Here is a 22,281-nt window from a genome sequence, read left to right on the forward strand (position 1 = left end):
ATTTGCCTATCATTTCTCTCTTGATTTCTGGGAAGTTCAGATCTTGTAAGTAAACAACTTTGGTATCAGTTTGGTAATACAGAAACTTACCATGAGTGACTCTATTTGGATCTCTCTTTCTGTTTTTAAAACACAATTTTCCTTTCTTTTTCATTCTAATGTCTACATTTGCTTTAATTCAGTTCCATAGTTAAATATACTCTGTGCTCACCACCCATCATTTTTCTATCTACTCCCAGTCATTTATTGGTTGACAGTGGTTAATACATTGATTGATTGATTCTTTATGATACTGTGGTGAAACAATATTATCTGAATTCTTGTATATTTAATATTGGCATTTTTATAATTTATCCACTTGAAGGCCACTTGACAGGTTAAAAATTCTTGGCTTTACTTTGTTTGCTAGAATGTCTTGAGTATTTTATTCTATTTTTACTCAAATGTGTGTTCCTTTGTAGAAATCTTAGACCAACATAACGTTTTATTCTTAAAAGGGACAACCTGTAATCCCAGGACTTTGGGAGGCCGAGGCGGGTGGATCATGAGGTCAGGAGTTGAAGACCAGCATGGTCAAGATGGTGAAACCCTGTCTCTACTAAAAAACAAAAACAAAAACAAAAACAAAAATTGGCCAGGCATAGTGACAGGTGCCTGTAAACCCAGCCACTCAGGAGGGTGAGGCAGAGAATTGCTTAAACCCAGGAGGTAGTGGTTGCAGTGAGCCAAGGTCATGCCACTGCACTCCAGTGTGGGCCACAGAGCAAGACTCATCTCAAAAAAAAAAAAAAAAAAAAAGTGACAACAAATATTTCCAAATAATATATCTGATAATAGGTTTATAACCCGACTATATAAAGAACTTCTATCAACAATAACAGAAACATGATTTTAAATGAGCAAGAAAATTGAAAAAATATTTCTCCAAAAAATGCACAAATGGCCAATAAGTACATAAAACGATGTACAACATCACTATCATGAAGGAAATACCAATGAAAACTATAATAAGATACCACTTCAGACCATTTGTGCACCGATGTTCATAGCAGTATTATTACAATAGCCAAAAGGTAGAATCAACCCAAGCATCTATCAATGAATGACATACAGTGGAATATTATTCAGTCTTAAGAAGAATATTCTGACACATGCTACAACATGCATAAGCCTTGAAGGCATCACTCTAAATGAAATAATCCAGTCACAAAAAGACAATCACTGTATGATTCCATTTATATGAGGTATCTACTGTAGTCAAAGTCATAAAAACGGAAAGTAGATTGATGATCTCCAGGGACTGGATGGAGGGAGGAATGGGGAGTTTTGGTTTAATGGGTACAGAGTTTCAGTTTGCAGAATTAAAAAAAAAATTCTGGATATGGATGGTGGTAATGGTTGCACAACAATGTGAATATACTTAATGCCACCGAATTGAACAGTTAAAAGTAGTTAAAATGTCAATTTTTATTTCAAATTTTATAAAATATTATTTTTTAAAAGTATGCTGATGTTTTAAATTGGAACTTAGTATTTTCCAATTAAATAATTCACTTCTAGTAACTGATAATAAAATTATTCACTCTAGGAAAAGAGAGGAAAGGGACTCGACACACCTATTAGAATGCTAAAATTTAAAAATATTGACCAAATACCAAATGATGTCAAAATGTGATTCAGTTGCTACTCTTTCATATCCCCACCATGCTGGTGGGAGGTTAAAATAGCAGCCACTTTGGGAAAGGGGTGATGCTATCTTAAAGTAAAACGTGTACATAGCCTGTGACCCATCAAGTCCATTCCGAAGTCTTTACCTAAGAACAGGAAAGAGATGTACAAGAATACTCATGAACATTTTATTCATATTAGCCCAAATCTAAAAGCAACGTAATATACATCAACAGGGGAACAAATAAACTAATTTGATATCTTTATACAATGAAATGCCACTTAGCAATGCCACAACTTGGATAAACCTCCAATATAATATCTTGAGTAAAAAATATCTGCCACAAAATAGTACATGTGGTATAAATCCATTATATGAAGTGCTATATGGTGATTAAAAATAAGAACAGTACTTGTTGTGGATGCTATTGACTAGAAAGAGGCATGAGAAAATTTCAGGTTGTAATATTCTGTGTCTTGATTGGGGTGGTGATTGCAGGTGTATGAACTTGTCAAACATTATCAGATGGTACACATAAATTATCTGCATTTTATAGTGTATAAGTTTTACTTCGATTACAAGGTTAGGCACAAAACAAGAGATGATGATCTTTTGACATGTTTGTTTAAATGACTCTTTTAATCTTAGAAATAGTTACTATTTTAAAGTATATTTGTATTAAAAGCCAGTATCAAATATGTTCTTCATAATGTGATGTGCTCATTTATTATGTAGATGCAATTATTTTTAATTTTAGAAAGATTTCATGAATTGCACATTTAAATATGTGATCTATTTCTTTTTGTTGGGTTTCTTCTTCAGAGACTTTGAACATGACTATGCTGTTATTTTTTCTAACTTAAAAAACTATATTTTTAAAAAATTATTTTGAACACATGACTCCTTCGATCAGACATACACAATTATTCCACTGAGATAGCTTTAGATAAAATTATAATAACTTTAACATCACCAGATCTAATGGATATTTGGTTTTTATCTAAATTGATCTGCATTTTTACCTCATTTTGGAATTAGTATCTTCCTCTTAGCTTCCTGAATAATGCACACTTTCAACTGTTCTCTGACCTTTCTGGCTTGTTTGTATCTGGGTCTTTTCAGGCTGATCATTCTCTAGCCAATGATGAAATACAGAGCAAACTGAAGACTTTTCCTTAGTCCTATTCTTTCCTCATTCCATATCCTCTTCCTAGACGATCTCATCTATACACAACTTTACTTACCACTTATATTCAGACAACTCCAAAATTTATACCTCTAACCCAGACCTCCCCTCTAAATTGTGGACCTCAACTGCATTGTTGTACTCTCCATTTGGGAAAAATGAAAGGTAACTTAGAATTCATATTTCCAAAACCAAACCAGAGATGGACTTTCTTCCCCAATTCTTATTACTGCAATGAATGACTCCATGTTCCATCAAATTAAATAGGCGGAAACCTATGAAACATCCTTGATTTTACATAATCCACCCACCATAACAAATCTACTAAAAGGATTTGTTAGTTTTACCTATACATTTCTCGAGTTTATTTTTTTGTCTTTAAAACCATAGCAACTACATAACCATAGTAAGTATTCTAGTGTATACTCATTGTCTCTAGTCTGAGCTACAAATGCACTATACATATCCATTCTTGTTTATCTAGTCTATTTGTATAGAAGTCATAGTCATGTTGATACACACACACACACACATATATATATATATATCTTAGAGTCTCACTCTGTCACCCAGTCTGTAGTGCAGTGGCACAATCATAGCTCACTGTAGTTCATTGGACTCCTGAGCTCAAGCAATCCTGAGTAGCTGGGCCTAGGGTCACATATTACCACACCCAGCTAATTTTTTTTTAATGTTTGGTAGAGATGGAGTCTTGCTACATTGTTCAGGCTTGTCTTGACCTCCTGGCCTCAAGTGATCCTCTTGCCTTGGCCTCCCAAAGTGCCGGGACTACAGGCATGAGCCACCACTGCAACCAGCTCATACTTTTGATCGTATCACACCTCTACTCAAAAATATTCAGTGAATTTCCACTGACCTTGAAGTAAAGTCTGAAATCCTGCAGGACACTGCATACCTGCTTTTCAATCTATGTATCTAACTTTATCTCGGAATTGGATACCTTCATTCTCTGCATTCAAGTGACATTGTTTCTAGTTCCTTACATGATTCACCCTACATTTTACCACAGAGATTTTGAAAGTGGTGTGCTTTTTTTGCATGAAATTCTTCCTCCTTTTTTCATTTAGTTCACTTCATGCTCATTTTTATTTCTCATCATGAATCATTACTTTGTAGAGGAGAATTTTCAACTCTACTAATCTGGTCAGAATCTACTGATATGTTATTTTATTGCACCATGAAAGTCTGCTGCTAAAATTACAGTTGTAATGTTATGATTTTTTTTTACTGTGATCATTATATTAATGCATGGTTTAACCACCAGAGTTTATGTCATTTTTGTGGAGAGTCTACTTCTTAATCCACTCATGATGCTACAACAAAAAATATTACAAATTTGGTGACTTATAAATAACAAACATTTATTTTTCATAGTTCTTGAGGCTAAGAATGCCAAGATCAAAGGTCTGGAAGATTTGATGTCTGGTGAGAGACCATTCCTCAAAGAGGGCACTTTCTCATTGCATCCTCACATGGTGGAAGTGATAGGGCAGACCATTGAAGCCCTTTTTATAAGGACACTGATACCATCTATGAAAGCTTTCTCTTCATGATCTCATCACCCCACCCCCAAGAGCCCCAACTCCTAATACCATTGCCTTGGGTGTTAGGATCTTAACATATTAATTTTGGTGGAACACAGTTATTCAGACCATGGAGACTATTTGTTGTTGTTTATTATTTGCTCCTCAGTGCCTAGCAGTGTTTGATAAATGTATGTTGAAGGAGGGGAGCCAGATGGTCTGACCTGAATAGACAGTTCTCAAAATAAGACATACAAATGGCAAACAGGCATATGAAAAGGTGCTCAACATCACTGATCACCAAAGAAAATGCAAGTCAAAACTACAATGAGATATCTCACCCCAGTTAAAATGGCTTTTATCCAAAAGAAACACAATAATAACAAATGCTGGCAAGGATGTAGAGAAATGGGAACCCTTGTAGGTTGTTGCTGGAAATGTAAATTAGTACAACTATGATAAAGAACAGTTTGGAGGTTCCTCAAAAGACTAAAAATAGGGCTACCATATGACCAGGAAATTCCATTTCTAGGTATAAACTCAAAAGAGGAAAGCAGTACGTCAAAGAGATACCTTCGCTTCCATGTTTATTGCAGCACCCTTTCACCATAACCAAGATTTGGAGGCAATGCAAGTATCTGCCAAACAATGAATGGATAAAGAAAATGTAGTACATATAGGCAATGGAGTACTATTCAGCCATACAAATGAGATTCTGTCATTTGCATATATGGATATAACTGAAGATCATTATATTAAGTGAAATAAGCCAGGCAGAGAAAGACCAACTTCTCATGTTCTAACTTATTGGTGGGAGATAAAAATTAAAGTAATTGAACTCATGGAGATAATGAGTAGAAGAATGGTTACCAGAGGCTGGGATGGATAGTGGTGGGAGTGGGTAGAAAGTGGGGAGCACTAAGGGGTACAAAAAATACTTAGAAAGAATGAATAAGGTCTACTATTTGCTAGCACAAAAGGGTGACTATAGTAAAAAATAATTTCATTGTACATTTTAAAATAACTAAAAGAGTATAACTGGATTGTTTGTAACACAAAGGATAAATGTTTGAGGTCACAGATTTACCCTGATGTGATTATTATGCATAGTATGCCTGTATCAAAATATCTCATGTAATCTATAAATATATATACCTACTATGTAACCACAAATTAAAATAAATAAAAAAGTATATGCTGCATAAATAAATAAACAATAGGAGATGATCTAGAAAATTATAAATTGGGACCAAATTGTGAAGGATGTTCACTACAAGTCAACAGAGCTGATAAATAATTAGGTGGGCAATAGAAAATTACTGTCGGTTTCTGGGCAAGGGAAAAGAGTGATGTGAACCATCAATCTGAAAATAAGGTATTAATATTTGCACAGTTGGTGAAGAATTAATATCAGTTAGACATTAATTTTTATAGTTGAGATAAAGATAGGAGGTATACAGAAAACAAAAGGGCAGTGAGACTAGATAGAGATTTATTTTCATTGTAACATTATACATGTCATAAGACAACAGAAGGAAGAATCAGTATACTTGAAGACAGGTCGAAAGTTACCCATAGTGAAGCCAGAAAGAAAAAGAAAACAAAAAATAAAAAGAACAATATATGAAAATTGTGGTAATATGAAATGATCTAACATTCATTTAATTTGTTTAACTTTTAAGATCATGGGTACATGAGCAGATTTGCTATAAAGGTAACCTTGTGTCACATGGGTTTGCTGTACAGATTATTTTGTCACCCAGGTATTGAGCCAAGTACTCATTAGTTGTTTTCCTGATACTCTCCCTCCTGCCACCCTTCACCCTCAGATAGGTCCCAGTGTCTGTTGTTCCCTTCTATGTGTCCATGTGTTCTCATCATTTAGCTCTCACTTTTAACTGACAATAGGCGGTATTAGATTTTCTGTTCCCACGTCAGTTTGCTAAGGCTAATGCAAAGAATGTGAGCTCATTGTTTTTTATGGCTGCATAGTATTCCATGGTATATATTTACCACATTTTCTTTATTCAGTCTACCAATGATGGACCTTTAGGTTTATTCCATGTCTTTGCTATTGTAAATAGTGCTGCAAGGAACATATGCATGCATGTGTCTTTATGGTAAAACGATTTATATTCCATTGGGTGCATATCCAGTAATGGGATTGACGAGTAGAAAGGTAGTTTTGTTTTTAGCTTTTTGAGAAATCACAACACTGCATTCCATAATGGTTGAACTAATTTACACTCCCACCAACAGTATATAAACATATATTTTTCTCCACAACCTGTTATAGTCAGAATTTTTTGGTTTTTTGACTTTTCAATAACAGTCATTCTGACTGGTGTGAGATGGTATCTCACTGTGGCTTTTATATGTATTCTGTAATAATCAGTAATGTTGAGCTTCTTTCCATATGCTTGTTGGCCACATGTATGTCTTCTTTTGAAAAGTGTCCTACATGTCATTTGCCCACTTTTTAATGGAGTTGTTTTTTTCTTGTAAATTTGTTTAAGTTCCTTTTAGATGCTGAATATTAGACCTTTGTCAGATACACAGTTTGCAAAAAAATTTCTCCCATTCTGTAGGTTGTCTATTTATTTGGCTGATAATTTCTTTAATTGTGCAGAAACTCTTTAGTTTAACAAGATTCCATTTGTCAATTTTTGCTTTTGTTGCAATTGCTTTTGGCATCTTCATCATGAAATCTTTGCCTGTTCCTATGTTCAGAATGGTCTTGCCTATGTTGTCTTGCAGGATTTTCATAGTTTTGGTTTTTACATTTAAGTATTTAATCCGGCCGGGCGCGGTGGCTCAAGCCTGTAATCCCAGCACTTTGGGAGGCCGAGACGGGCGGATCACGAGGTCAGGAGATCGAGACCATCCTGGCGAACACGGTGAAACCCCGTCTCTACTAAAAAAAATACAAAAAACTAGCCGGGCGAGGCGGCGGGCTCCTGTAGTCCCAGCTACTCGGGAGGCTGAGGCAGGAGAATGGCGTAAACCCGGGGGGCGGAGCTTGCAGTGAGCTGAGATCCGGCCACTGCACTCCAGCCCGGACGACAGAGCCAGACTCTGTCTCAAAAAAAAAAAAAAAAAAAAAAAAAAAAAAAAAAAAAGTATTTAATCCATCTTGAGTTGATTTTCGTATATGGTATAAGGAAGGTGCTGAGTTTCAACCTTCTGCATATTGCTAGCCAGTTATCTCAGCGCCATTTCCTGAACAGGGAGTCCTTTCCTCATTGCTTGTTTCTGTCAGCTTTGTCAAAGTTCACATGGTTGTAGGTCTGTGGCCTTATTTCTGAACTCTCTATTATGTTCCATTGGTCTATGTGTCTGTTTTTGTAACAGTACAATGCTGTTTTGGTTACTGTAGTCCTGTAGTATAGTTTGAAGTAGGGCAATGTGATGCCTCCAGCTGTGTCCTTTTGCTTAGGATTGCCTTATTCAGACTCTCTTTTGTTTCTATATGGATTTTAATATTTTTTTTTTCTAGTTCTGTAAAGCACTTCATTGGTAGGTTGATATTTTCTAAAGAAAGAAAGAAGAAAGCAAGACCCACAGAACCAAACATAAAAGCATTATGTAAGGTGATAGAACAGTGACCAAGGTTAATTTATATAGATTAAATTTATACATTAAAATTTAGCAGTTTGAGGTGTGTGTGTTTGTGTGGTGTGTGTGTATGTGTGTTTAGTCAAGTTACGTCCTACATCATAGCAACACAAGAAATAGAGGGATGGAAAAATTTTCCATGGGTACATTATTCAAAAAAAGCTAGCCTACACTACAGTGTTAATTTTAGACACAACATACTCTAACAGTGAATGCAATGATAGAAATAAAGTGGATGTTAATATTGAAAACTGTAATAATACATCAGGAAGAAATGATAAGCATGAATTTGAATATGCATAAAGGATATACCAGAAGAAGCACTATAAAACAGTGATTTAAAAATGAATATTGACAAATATGCCATTATACTTGGAGATTTTAAAAAACCTCTATCAAAAACTGATACATCAAGCAGAATGTTAAGCACTAACAAAATATCTGCAAAATTTATGGACGGGCACGGCAGCTCATGCCTGTAATCCCAGCACTTTGGGAGGTCGAGGTGGGTGGATCATTTGAGGTCAAGAGTTCAAGACCAGTCTGGCCAACATGGTGAAACCCCATCTCTACTGAAAACAAAAATTAGCTGGGTGTGGTTGCGCTTACCTGTAATCCCAGCTACATGGGAGACGGAGGCAGGAGAATCGCTTAAACCCGGGAAGCGCAGGTTGAAGTGAACTAAGATGGTGCCACTGCATACCAGACTGGGCGACAGAGTGTGACTCTGGTTAAAATACATATATATATATATGCAAAAAAATAGATCACTTAGTTGTTTACAAAAGACATCTCAAAAATTGTTAGAATCAATATGATAGTCACCACCTTTTCTGACTTCAATAAAATTTCACTTGAAATCAATTAATTAGAAGATCAATAAACCATATTCTAAAAATTATAAAATATTTAGACCTAGACAACACAAAATTTACTATATGGTAAAAGTCGTAGGATGAAGCTAAGGTGAATATAAGAAAACTGGAGCTTTAGTTTGTTATGTCCCACCCCCAAAAAGATCCTAAAACTAAATAAGCCAAATATTAAACTTCAAAATCCAGAAAAACAGTGCAATAAAGCAGACTTATGAAATTATGATAAAAGAAGGTAATAAAGGTAATGCCAGAAATTAAATAAAATAGGAAAAAAATATGCTCCATTAACTTAAGTGTTGATTCCCAGGAGGATTATAAAATAAATGAGCTTCAGGCAAAACTAATTTTATAAAATAGAAAGAAGGTATACATATCGCTATCGAAAACAGAAGCATAACTACAAACATATAATAGAAGAAAACTGAATATAAATATTTGCTAGAAAATGAAAATAAGAATTAATTGGACAATTTTGTAGAAGATATGAATTTTAAAATTGACAGGTAATAAATAGAAAACTAGTATAAATTAGTAACTATTAAAGATATTATACTAGTAATCCAACATCACTAATCTAACTCCCAACAACGAGCTTAAATTGCTTTGAAGAAAAGGTTTGTCAAATTCTAAAGAGCAAATTTTCTTAGCATATAGTAGTGTTCCAAAAGAAAACATGTATTTGAAACATCAACCAATTTCTGTCTTTTTTTTTTTTTTTTGAGACGGAGTCTCGCTCTGTCGCCCGGGCTGGAGTGCAGTGGCCGGATCTCAGCTCACTGCAAGCTCCGCCTCCCGGGTTCACGCCATTCTCCTGCCTCAGCCTCCCGAGTAGCTGGGACTACAGGCGCCCGCCACCTTGCCCGGCTAATTTTTTTGTATTTTTTTAGTAGAGACGGGGTTTCACAGTGTTAGCCAGGATGGTCTCGATCTCCTGACCTCGTGATCCACCCGTCTCGGCCTCCCAAAGTGCTGGGACTACAGGCTTGAGCCACCGCACCCGGCCCCAATTTCTTTAATGAAATGAAATTATCTCGAAATTAAACTGGAAAATCATATTAAAGTTATTAATCAATTTTACTCTATAGGTCAAAAATCCCAAATAAAATTTAACAAATAAAATAATGAATTGAAAAAGAATAATGAGTAATACTGAATTTTAACCAGTGAGTTTTATCTCAGAAATGAAAGAATATATAAACCTCAGAAATGAAAGAATATATAAACATCATAAATGTGTTATTGCAATTCATCCTAAAGAAGAGAACATACCGGCTGGGCGCGGTGGCTCACGCCTGTAATTCCAGGACTTTGGTCGGCCGAGGCGGGCGGATCACCTGAGGTCAGGAGTTTGAGTCAAGACTGTCTCTTCTAAAAGTCAAGAAATTCTGTCTCTTCTAAAAATACAAAAATTAGCCGGGCATGGTGGCACGCACATCTAATCCCAGCTACTCGGGAGGCTGAGGCAGGAGAATCGCTTGAACCTGGGAGGCGGAGGTTGCAGTGAGCTGAGATCATGCCACTGCACTCCAGCCTGGGCGACAGAGCAAGACTCCCTCTCAAAAAACAACAACAACAAAAAGAACATACCATTTTGCTAACATTTAAAAAAATTAACTAATTAATGGGGGGGAGAAATAACTCTTAGAAGCCCAGGAATAAACGATTAACCACAAAATCAGACGATACCATATTTAATAGTAAACTATACACTGGAACAAGAGAAAGATTCCAGATATTAATGATAATGTTTAATATATTTCTGGAATTTTCAGCCAGTGTATTGAGACCAGAAAAATCAATACAAGTTATAAAGATTAGAAATGATGCTGTGGTTATTTTTATGAACAAAATTAAAATAAAGTAATTTTCTATATATCAAATCCAACAGAATCTACTGGCATATTTTATGACAGTTCCACCCTCGTTTTCAGAAAGAAAATCAATGCAGAAATACTAGAGCATTCCTGTTTACCCATATTAACTATGTGAAAATATAGTGGAAAACATGGTATTTAAATAACAGCAAAAGTTTTTTAGTACTTCAGTATAAATGTAATGAAAGATGTATAAAACTTTAAAAAATATGTAATATTTCTGAAGGATGCAAAGGAAGATTTGAATAAATAGAAAAGTTTATCATATTTATGACAGGGAAGGCATAATATCAAAGACATGTCAAATTTTACAAAATTAATCTATAAATTTCTTGCAGTTCCAATAGAAATCCACTGAAGATTTTTTATACTTGAAAAATTGATTCTAAAAATCATATATAAAAGCAAAGTGTCAAAATAACAATAAAAAATATGCAATACCAATACAAGGAAGATAATTTTTGCTGCTTGATATGAAGATTTTTATAAAGTTATAATAATTAAGACAATTTTATATTTGCATAGATGTAGGAAAATGATAAATGGGACAAAATCAGCAATCAAGAAGCAGAGCAAAATATGTATGGGACTGTGGCAGGCCACTGAAAATCTTTAGGAAAAATATAGCTGAGCAATTTGTTTACACATGAAAATATTAAATTTTGCTTTTCAAAACAGAAGCAAAAACAACTCTAGACAAGTTAAAGTATTAAATGAGAAAAAGAAACATTAAACACATTAAGAGAAATATAGCATATCTTTGTGCCATGAATGCATAGAATTACTTCAACACACACACACACACACACACACAAAATTACTATAAGACTACTAATATGAGTAAAATTAGTTTTTGGAAAAGTAAAACAAATAATGGTAGTAGCTTTGACTATGTTTTCTAAAGTAATATTTGGATTCTGTCAAATAAATAACTTATTATTCAAAGTAAGTTTTTTAACTCCTAAATATTTGTAAGAAAAAGGCAAATGGCTCATTTGAAAAAAATAGCTGCAAACTGAACAGGCAAATAACAGCAATAGCAATGTAATGGTCAATAAACAGGGTGTTAATCCTACTACTAATTAAGAATATGCAAAGTAAAATAACAATAAATATTGTCTTCAATCCATCAAATTGGCAAATATTTTATAATTTGATGATAGGGAGAGTTTATGAAGACATAAAAAAAGATAATCTTTTGTATTTTTAAACCAACAAAAGATATTTTAGCCCACCAAACATAAGCTATGTATATTAAGCAACAACATAAAGTGTGGTTCACTTATTTTTACTCCTATAAATGCTGTGATCAATTATGCGCCATCGTAGATCTTCATTGTGTCCCTTTATCTTTCTTGTCTCTACCAGATAAAGGCCACCCGATGGCCCCTCCTCTTCATGATTAATCTCCCACCATTATATCCAGCCTAAGACAGCCTCCAAAAGCCTATAGAGGATAATGGTGGTGTTTTCTCCAGAGTTTTTCTTTATTATTATTATTATTATTATTATTATTATTATTATTATTATGCTTTATACTTTAAGTTCTGGGGTACATGTGCAGAACGTGCAGGTTTATTACATAGGCATACACGTGCCACGATGGTTTGCTGCATCCATCAACCCGTCATCTACATTAGGCATTAGGTATTTCTCCTAATTCTGTCCCTCCCCTAGCCCCCCACCCCACAACAGGCCTCGGTGTGTGATGTTCCCCTCTCTGTGTCCATGTGTTCTCACTGTACAACTCCCAATTATGAGTGAGAACATGCAGTGTTCGGTTTTCTGTTCCTGTGTTAGTTTGCTAAGAATGATGGTTTCCAGCTTCATCCACATCCCTGCAAAGGACATGAACTCATCCTTTCTCATGGCTGCATAGTATTCCATGCTGTATATGTGCCACATTTTCTTTATCCAGTCTATCATTGATGGACATTTGGGTTGGTTCCAACTCTTTGCTATTGTGAACAGTGCTGCAATAAATATATGTGTGCAGGTGTCTTTATAGTAGAATGATTTATAATCCTTTGGATATATATACCCAGTAATGGAATTGCTGGGTCAAATGGCATTTCTGGTTCTAGATCCTTGAGGAATTGCCACGCTGTCTTCCACAATGAGCTTAAACTAATTCACACTCCCACCAACAGTGTAAACGCGTTCCTATTTCTCCACATCCTCTCCAGCATCTGTTGTTTCCTGACTTTTTAAATGATTGCCATCACAGGTCATTAGAGAAATGCAAATCAAAACCACAATGAGATGCCATCTCTTGCCAGTTACAATGGCGATCCAAGGCCTTTTTTAAAACCTTTGGAGAGGAAATGTTCTCTGGGACATCTTAGGGAAATGTGATTTGGAATAGATGAAATAAAATGTTTCCCTCCAAAATTGATATCTCCCAAAGCTTTCAGGCTTTTCCTTCTAAAACAAGGGTACGAAACCATTTTCTGTAAATGGTCAGATAGTAAGTATTTTAGGCTTTGCTGGCCACATACAGCCTCTTTCCCATCTAGTCTATTTTCTTGTTTGTTAGTATCCTGTAAACACAGAACAACCATTCTGTTTTATGGCTGTAAAATACACACACAAACAAAACCAGGCTGTGGGCTAAAGATTGACTCAGTGGTCATAGTTTGCTGACCCTGCTCTATGGCAGAAGAAGGAAGTTCTAGCAACTCAGCCTCAATTTGTGTATTTCTAGGAATTTGTCCATATCATCTAGATTATCTAATTTGTTCGTAGTATTTTCTTAGCATCCTTTTTATTTCTTCGGTGTCTATAGTAGTGTTCTCAAATTCATTTATTTTAGTTATTTGTTTCTTCTCTATTTTTCTTCATCAGTCTAGCTAAAGGTTTCTAAATGTCATTGATTCAAAAAGACCAACTTTTGTTTTCATTAGTCTATTGCTATTACTTTTCTATTCCCTATTGTGCTTATCTCCACTCTAAATTTATTGTTCTTTTCTTTCTACTAGCTTTGGGTTTAGTTAGCTCTTTTTCTATTTCCCTAAGGTACAAATTTAGCTTATTGAATTGAGATTTTTCTTCCTATTTTTAATGTTGGCATTTATTGATATAAAATGTTCTCTAAGCACTACCTTTGCTGCATTCCATAAGCTTTAATATGTTGTGCTTTTTTTTTCTTTCATCTCTATTTCATAATTTTCTTTGTATTTTTTCTTTGAGACTTTGTGTTGTTTAATTTCTACATGTTAATTAATTTTTCAGTTTCAATTCTTCTATAAATTTTCAGCTTCATTTCACTGTAATTAGAGAGATATTCTGCATGATTTCAATCTTTAAAAAATGTATATGGCTTCATTTTAGATACATCAACTATATAGTATCGAGATTTTTCTAGCAAACTTTAGTAAACCATAGTCTATGGAATCAGAAACAGAAGAACAAAAATATGGTAATAGAATTGTTCTCTTATTAGAGATTAGCTAAAATGATATCCAGGGAGAATTAGGAAGAATACAGAAATGAAAAGATACTAACAGACTGGGGTTATCAAAGGGAGTCAAGAGATCACAGGTCATAAATGCATAAGATTGAAAGAGAAGAAAAACTGAGAAGTAAAGAAATTGGGGTAAAGAAGGGGTAGAATATGAGATGACAAACGAGTGCTAGGATGATTTCAAGTGAGACTAAGTTCCTTCCAGCTCTGAAAAGAGTACTATAGTTAGATCGCTTTGGATTTTAAACCTCTGGATTTGAGGACACATAAAAAATTCTACAGAGGTCTTCCATTTTCAGTCAAGATGGGATGACTGAAACCAGATTTATCCTATGACCTAAATTTTTAAAAAAACAGACAGAATATATGAAATGACAGTTTTCAGATGTTAGACAGTAGAGAGTGCCGAACAAGATTTCTAAGAGAAAGAACAACATTGAGAAGAGCTCTGTGATTGTCATTAGAAAGAGCATCTAGGTTGCAGCAAAGAGATGAAGAACCGAGGTGTCGCTGACCATCATCCTGCCCCGAGGAGACAGAACAAGGAGGCTGAGAGTCCAAAGAAGCTAGAGTTGTGAAGCAGTTTACCACAGAGGAGGTTACTGAATACACAGAGAGAAAAACTCTAGAAATCTGCAGGTGCTCTAACTTGAGTCTTCAGCTGACTCAACACATGTGTATGAGGACAGTACCTATGCTCAGGAGAACTACCCCAAAAGAAGAGAGGAAAAAATGTATAGATTCACAGCGGTGTGAACAGTCTGTGTTCTCACTAAATCACAGTGGGAAACATCCTAATTCACAGGGTGTAGGGTGGCATAGTCAGGAGATTCCCTCAGAAATCTCCCAAAAAACAGCTGTACATTAAAGTTTACTGTGTTCTAACCATTTTAAACTAAAAAAAAAAAAAAAAAAAAAAAAAAAAGCCTCAAAAGGTTCAGTTTCCAAAGTTGGAGGACAGGCACTATCTGATTTTGAGATCTTTTAAAACTCTACAGTAATCAAGACAGTGTAGTACTGGCATAAAACTAGATAAATAAGTTAAAAGAACATAATAGACAGTCCAGAAATAGACCCACACATATATATGCAATTGATTTTTGACAAAAATGCCAATGGCAGTTCAATGGAAAAAGATCATCTTTTCAAGAAATAATGTGGGAACAATTGAAGAGTTACAAAAAACAAAAAACATTGACCCTGGCCTTCTACCATATACAAAATATTAACTTGGAATGGTCTTAGACAGGATGTAAGAGCTGAAACTATAAAACTTCTAGAAGGAAACGTAGGAGCAAATCTTATTGACCTTAGATTTGGCAAAGATTTCCTAAATACACCAAAATGCTTACTATAAAAGAAAAAAAATTGACAAATAGGACTTCATCAAAATGAAACACTTTTGCCACTTGAAAGACAATGTTAAGATATTGTTATGAAAAAGAATAAACAAGCCAAAGATAAAAATATTTGCAAAACATCACATATATCCAACATAAGATATGCAGCTAGAATATAAAAGAACACATATTTCAGTTAAAAGACAACGCAATGAAAAAATGAGCAAAATTACTGAGCAGCAACTTCACCAAAAAACTGTGTAAATGTTAGTGAGCACATGAAAATATGTTCAATACCATTGTCATCAGGGAAGTATAAATTTAAGCCACTATTGGATGTCATTATGTATACACCAACATAGCTGAAGTTAAATGTATGAACATACAAAGTGTTGCAACTGGAACTCTCATGAACGGCTGGTGGAACTGTAAAATGCCACAAACATTTTGAAAACAGTTAAGCAATTTCTTAAAATATTAAACATACCCAATCCTATAACCCAGGCTATGTATTTACCCCCAAAAAATGAAAGCATATGTCTATACAAACACTTATATGTGAATGTTCATAGTAGTTTCATTTGTAGTGAACAAAAATTAGAAACAACCAAATGTCCATCAGCAGATAAATGGAAAACAAATTGTCACCTATCCATACAATGAAATAATACTAAGCAATAGAATGAAGTAAACTATTGTTCTTACCATAATATAGATGAATCTCAAAGTTATTATGTTGAGTGAAAAGAAGCAGGCCAAAAAAGGAGAGAGAAAAAGAGAATGCATACTGCCTGATTTAATTCTGTAGGATTCTAGAAAGTGCAAATTGATCTATAGTTACAGATTGGTGGTTGTCTTGAGTGATGGGAGCAAGGAAGGGGAGCATAGTATTCCAAAGAGGCACAAGGAGACTTTTGGGCTTGATGAATGCAATATATTCATTATCGTGATTGTGACAGTTTCACAAATATATACATGTCAACATTCATCAAATAATACACTTTATATATGTGCATTTTAATGTGCATCAATTGTACTTCAATAAAGCTATAATAAAAAATAAACTGTATTTTGATGATAATCACTAATTTAAGTGCTGTAGTTGTACAGAGTATGACAAGATCTGGACTGGGGAAGAAAAATATACATTTGTGTCCTATGAAGGCTAAAGTCATCCAGTAAAGTGGGATTACATCTGAGAGATCATTGGAAAACATTGAAAATAAAAATAAAAGGCCGGGCGCGGTGGCTCAAGCCTGTAATCCCAACACTATGGGAGGCCAAGGCGGGCGGATCACAAGATCAGGAAATCAAAACTATCCTGGCTAACACGGTGAAATCCCATCTCTACTAAAAATACAAAAAAAAAATTGGCTGGGCATGGTGGTGGGTACCTGTAGTCCCAGTTACTCGGGAGGCTGAGGGAGGAGAATGGCGTGAACCTGGAAGTCAGAGCTTGCAGTGAGCCGAGATCGCGCCACTGCACTCCAGCCTGGGTGACAGAGCGAGACTCCATCTCAAAAAAATAAAAAATGAAAGAAAAAGAAAGAAAAAAAGAAAAAGAAACAGAAAGAAAGAAAGAGAGAGAAAGAGAGAGAGAAAGGGAGGGAGGGAAGGAGTGGAAGGAAGGAAGGAAGGAAGGAAGGAAGGAAGGAAGGAAGGAAGGAAGGGAGGAAGGAAGGAGGGAAGGAGGATTATTTCATCAAAGGAAAGTATGGAAGAGAGTTTTTGAAATATATTGGCAAATGTGAAAGAAAGAAGGGGCAATAAAAGGCATACAGATTTCACTAGTTCATTACTTAGGAAATGGACAGAAATCTTTCATTTTCTTACCTGAAAATGGATTAATAGCTACACTATACCTTTTGTTAAAAGTAGTTAACATGAATATTTAACAGCTCATTACATTATAATCATGAAAGGCAAATGTTGTCACCATCTAACATGAGTGCATCCTTTATATAAAAATATTTGCTGTATTTGTTATTTTATGCATTTATTCAGTTGTTTATACAGGTTAACTGTTATAAATACTTACTTTGTTTAGTGTCAGATTTACCAACCAAAATAATCTTAGTAGTAAACAATTTATTTTTGTAATCAACCATGTTTTTGAAGAGTTCTTATCATTCAAAAAAAGTGAATTTAAAACAATGTCAGTAATTCCTGCCTGATTACTTAACCTTAACAGCAGATTCTTTCAATGAAGTGCTAAGAAACTAGTATCTCATTTTATCAGTTAGATAGTCATATCAAGAAACACATTGCTGTCAAAACTATTTTTGGAGCATATTCAAAGATTATCTTTGTCTCAACAATGGGGTCCCTCTGACTCTCCTAACATGTATATTCTTTATTATGAAGCAAAGCTATAGTTCGTGTGGTTGCATAAATACTCAAGTCCCACAAAACAGCTTGCATTAAAATAAAATACAGCTACAAAATAAGGTAGCAATTGCACCTTAATAAAATAAAATAAAACCAAATACAAGCATATACAAAAGAAGGCAGGAATTGCACCTTAATAAAAAACATACTCAAACTACGAATAATAGAGAAAAGAGCAACTTTAAGACAATGAAAAGAATATAATTAATGAATAATTTAGCAAATATGTTTCAGGCACTTTACTTGACAATTGGGATAAATCAGTAGGAAAGAAAAGGGGTAGATTCCTGCTTTGAAGGAGTTATATTTTAACAGGCTGTGACTGATCAAAAAAACAATAACTATATTAATAAGCAAAATATAAAATATGCTAGAAGTTTATAAGTTCTGTAGGAAAAAAAAATGGAGCAGGAAAAGGGGAACCACGAGGACAAGGAAGGATATGGAGACTGACATTTTGAATAGGATGAGTAAGGTAAGCACTTTGAGAAGGTGACATTTGAGTAAAATCTTGAATGGAGTGAGGGATTTAGCCATACAGATCTTCAGACAGAGTGCAAAGACTCTAAAGCACCTGCAGTATTCACTCAGAGAATGGAGGCAGGATGGCTGAAGAAGAGGGAGCCATGAAGAGAACAGTATGTGGAAAGGTCAGAGAGGTTATGGGCAAGATAAGGTAGACCTTTGTGTGCCATTGACTTTTTACACTGAGTGAAATAGAAGCTGTTGATGGTTTTGAAAAAGGCACAATGTGATCTAATTTCCATTTCAAGAGAATAATTCTGGCTGCACTATTGAGAATAGAGTGTGGAGGGACAGAGATAGAAGTAGCAAGACAGGGGACTATTGTATAATCGTAATACAAGTGAGATTTTATGAGGTTGAGACTACAGTGAATGTCATAAGGAGTTGGATTCTGAATGTAATGAGGAGGGTTGTACGGGAGTTGCGTGTAGAATTGAGTATTTTATAATAGAGAGGTTGTGGGGTGTGAGGGAAAGATGGTAGTTAAGGATAAAGCCACAGGTTTTTGCCGAAGTGTCTGTAGAAGAATGGAGTTGCTATTAATTGAGATATGGGAGACTGGACGGAGCAGATTTTGGCGGACATACATTAGGAAGTCCAGCACATGAAAATTTCCACTCTATAAAGTGGGTACTATATGGCTTGCACAGTTCCAAGTGATAGGTGCATGAGCATGAACAAAGCGTAGTTCCAGTCCCCCAAGGAGTTAACAGTTAGGTGGGCCAATTAATAAACCAGACTGGGGTTGCTCCAGCCCTAAAGGAATTGTCTAGGAAGGGTTTATGCCTAACTTCTAGAACATCATCAAATCTTGGAATACTAAAATGTAAAGAGTAAACTATAGAGTTAAATCTCAAACTAACTAGACCTCTTGACCCAATCGGTAGCATACTGATGAAGCTAATACAATCATTACTAATATTAAATAACAAGATAGTATAACATGAAACTATGTACTAAATATTCCCAATGGTTTTGTATCTTTATTTTATATATTTAAGTATTAGTGCAAGCTAAAACGATCATTTCCCAAAACATTTAAATAAATGCACCATGCAAAAGAAACATAATAATAAGTGAAATTAATACTTTGAGAAAATATTATATTCTTTTGATGTTGATTAAGCTCAGCAACCACGTCCATATTTTCTGAGGATGTTAGATTGGATGAAATATTGGTTTGACAACAATTACTGTCTTCTAAACCAAAATATTTTCTTTTGATTATGGAAGAAATTGAATGTTATAATAAACATTTCAGAATATAAAGAAAAACACAAAGAATAGCAAAATAGTAAAAAAATAATAATAATAATAATCCCCTTTTTCAGGGTTAAACACTGTTAACTGCTAACATTTTGGTATTCGTCCTAAGACAACATTAAAAAAACGCATATTTTAAGATAAATGTAAACATACACATTTACATTAACATTTACCAATTTCCCTCAGAAAGGATTTGGGAGAAAAGAAAGATTGATCTGTTTACAAGTTATAATAACAAGTCTTAGTTAAGGCAAAAATAAACATTCTAAAATAAAAGAATGCTATGGTCAAAAACACATTTTAGAGGAAAGCATATCTTTAAGATCAAAAGTTGATAATTCAGTGAAAATAAGATTCACTATAGTAATTTTTTTTTCTACAAACTTTTGGGCACACCTACATCAAGTGAAATTTAAATTCAGTGTTTTATATAGGTCTTATCAGCATTGACTTTTTACATTGCAAGATCTTAGGATGCATGCTTTACATTGATAACAGCCATTTTCATCTAATTAAATTGTCATGATTTTATACCTGTATATATGCATGTATGTGTTTATATATTATGTATATATTCACATATTCACATGTTGACTACTTTATTCAGTCACTGGTTAATAGTAAGCAAAGGGTGACATAAGAAAATGCTATTACAGTGAACATTATATAAAGCTTAACATGAGCTAGCACTATTGTAAGTGCTTCCTTACTTATCAACTAGCATCAACCTCACAACACCTCATTGAGCTAAGTACTATTAAGGTCTGAGCTAACTACAAAAGTACTAAGTACTATTGTTCCACCACTTTACTGATGAGAAGAAACAAGTAACAGAGAGGTAGAATACCCTATTTTTGCTTACTCTAGGTAATGCTGATGTGAAGTGGCACTGGGTTACACACCCTGGCTATTGGGCTCAAAATTTGTGCCCTTAACAGCTGTATTCTGCAGCTTTGTGAACAATCATCCAGTCAGTTTCTGCTTTTCTAGATATATAGCTATTTAAAAAATTATTTTGGATAAATATACGTAATTGTGAATAATCACTATTACTTTTAATTTAAAAATTTAGATGTTTAGCCTGAATGTTCTCTGTGAACTTTTTCTCAGGCAATTTATATTTACCAATTGCATTTTACAATTATTCAGCCAATTTACATTTCTAATTTTTTTCCTAAGATCACAGAAACTTTTCTTAGACTCAGCACCTCCCATTATTTTCCAGTATTTATATATATATATGTGATTTTTCCCCTCAGGCTTGAAAAAATAGTTTATTTGTAATTCAGCTTTTCTGGTAGCAATGAACAAGTCCCTACACTAGTTGGCCTGGTTCTATTGTTTCTTAGGGGACTACTATGTGCCTACACTGTACTTGATATTTAAATAAATCAATGACATGGATCTTTCCCTGGAAGAATTTATAGTCTAATTGAAAAGTAGACACTATATCCTTCACAAACAAAACTGCCATATCAGCGTTTCTTGGCTCTCTATCACCATGAAAAACATGGTGCAATTTCTCCTGGCCATACACTCCAATGAATAAACACTGTGGGTGATGTACAACTCATGTTTATTCACTAAAAAACATGACATTCTTTTTTTTTCAATTTGAGAGCAGGTACTGTTTCTTAACTGACCAGCTTAGAAAAATAATCATGGTAGACACCTTAGTTCATTCTTCTAAAAAACCTGTTGATCTGGTCCTCTCTGTTGCCAGCATCTCCACCTTCTACAAAATGGGTGGTCTTTTTCTTCATTCCGCCTCGTGGAGAAGATAATTCAAAGGGCCACAGAAAGTTATTTGCTTCTTTGAAGTGCTTTCCAACAGTATAGATCTCATGAATCAGATCCTCCATGCATATGATGCCATATTTACCAAGAGATCGAGCAATCCAAACGTTGTCTGTCAAAGCAATTCTCTTCTTATTGATTTTGTCATAACCACACTTGTAGATTCGTTCATTTACTGACTTCAGAGTTGGGTACCCCCATACAATATATGGTTCTACGATCCTCAGCATGTTAACTGAAGCTTTGTTGAGCTTCACAAAAGTTCCACTGAAGATTTGACGAAGGCGAAGAAGCTGCAACACCTTTCGGACATTTTGGCCACACCGTTGATACCCCTGATCCTGACGACAAACACTGATTTGGGTTCTGCAGGTATATAGAAGTTGCCAACTTTTCTTGCCATCCTCACCATTCAAATTTCGCTGTACATCTGCCTATATTTCTTGTGATAGTGCTTCGCTTTTTCACAGATAAGCTTCCTCCTTGCCTTTCGAAGCATCTTTTGGACAAACTTTTCTCAGGCGCTTGATCTTCGGCTCTGCGAAATTCCTTCGCTTTTACTTAAGGATTTCTGGCACAGCAGGAACATTCTTTTTCTTCTCTTCAACGCCTAACACCTTCTACGGTTCCAGCCAGAAAAGAGTTTTTTTTTGTTTTTTGTTTTTTGACATGGAGTCTCGCTCAGCCGCCCCCAGGCTGGAGTGCAGTGGCGCCATCTTGGCTCACTGCAACCACCATC

The 22,281-nt window shown here is 34.9% G+C and overlaps 1 pseudogene; it reads right to left on the reverse strand.

Annotated features, from left to right (window-relative positions):
• Positions 1 to 21,418: 21,418 nt before the first annotated feature.
• Positions 21,419 to 22,041, reverse strand: LOC112626432 (annotated as a pseudogene).
• Positions 22,042 to 22,281: the final 240 nt, after the last annotated feature.

This window comes from Theropithecus gelada, chromosome 1 (assembly GCF_003255815.1).
Source record: "Theropithecus gelada isolate Dixy chromosome 1, Tgel_1.0, whole genome shotgun sequence".
NCBI lineage: Eukaryota > Metazoa > Chordata > Mammalia > Primates > Cercopithecidae > Theropithecus > Theropithecus gelada.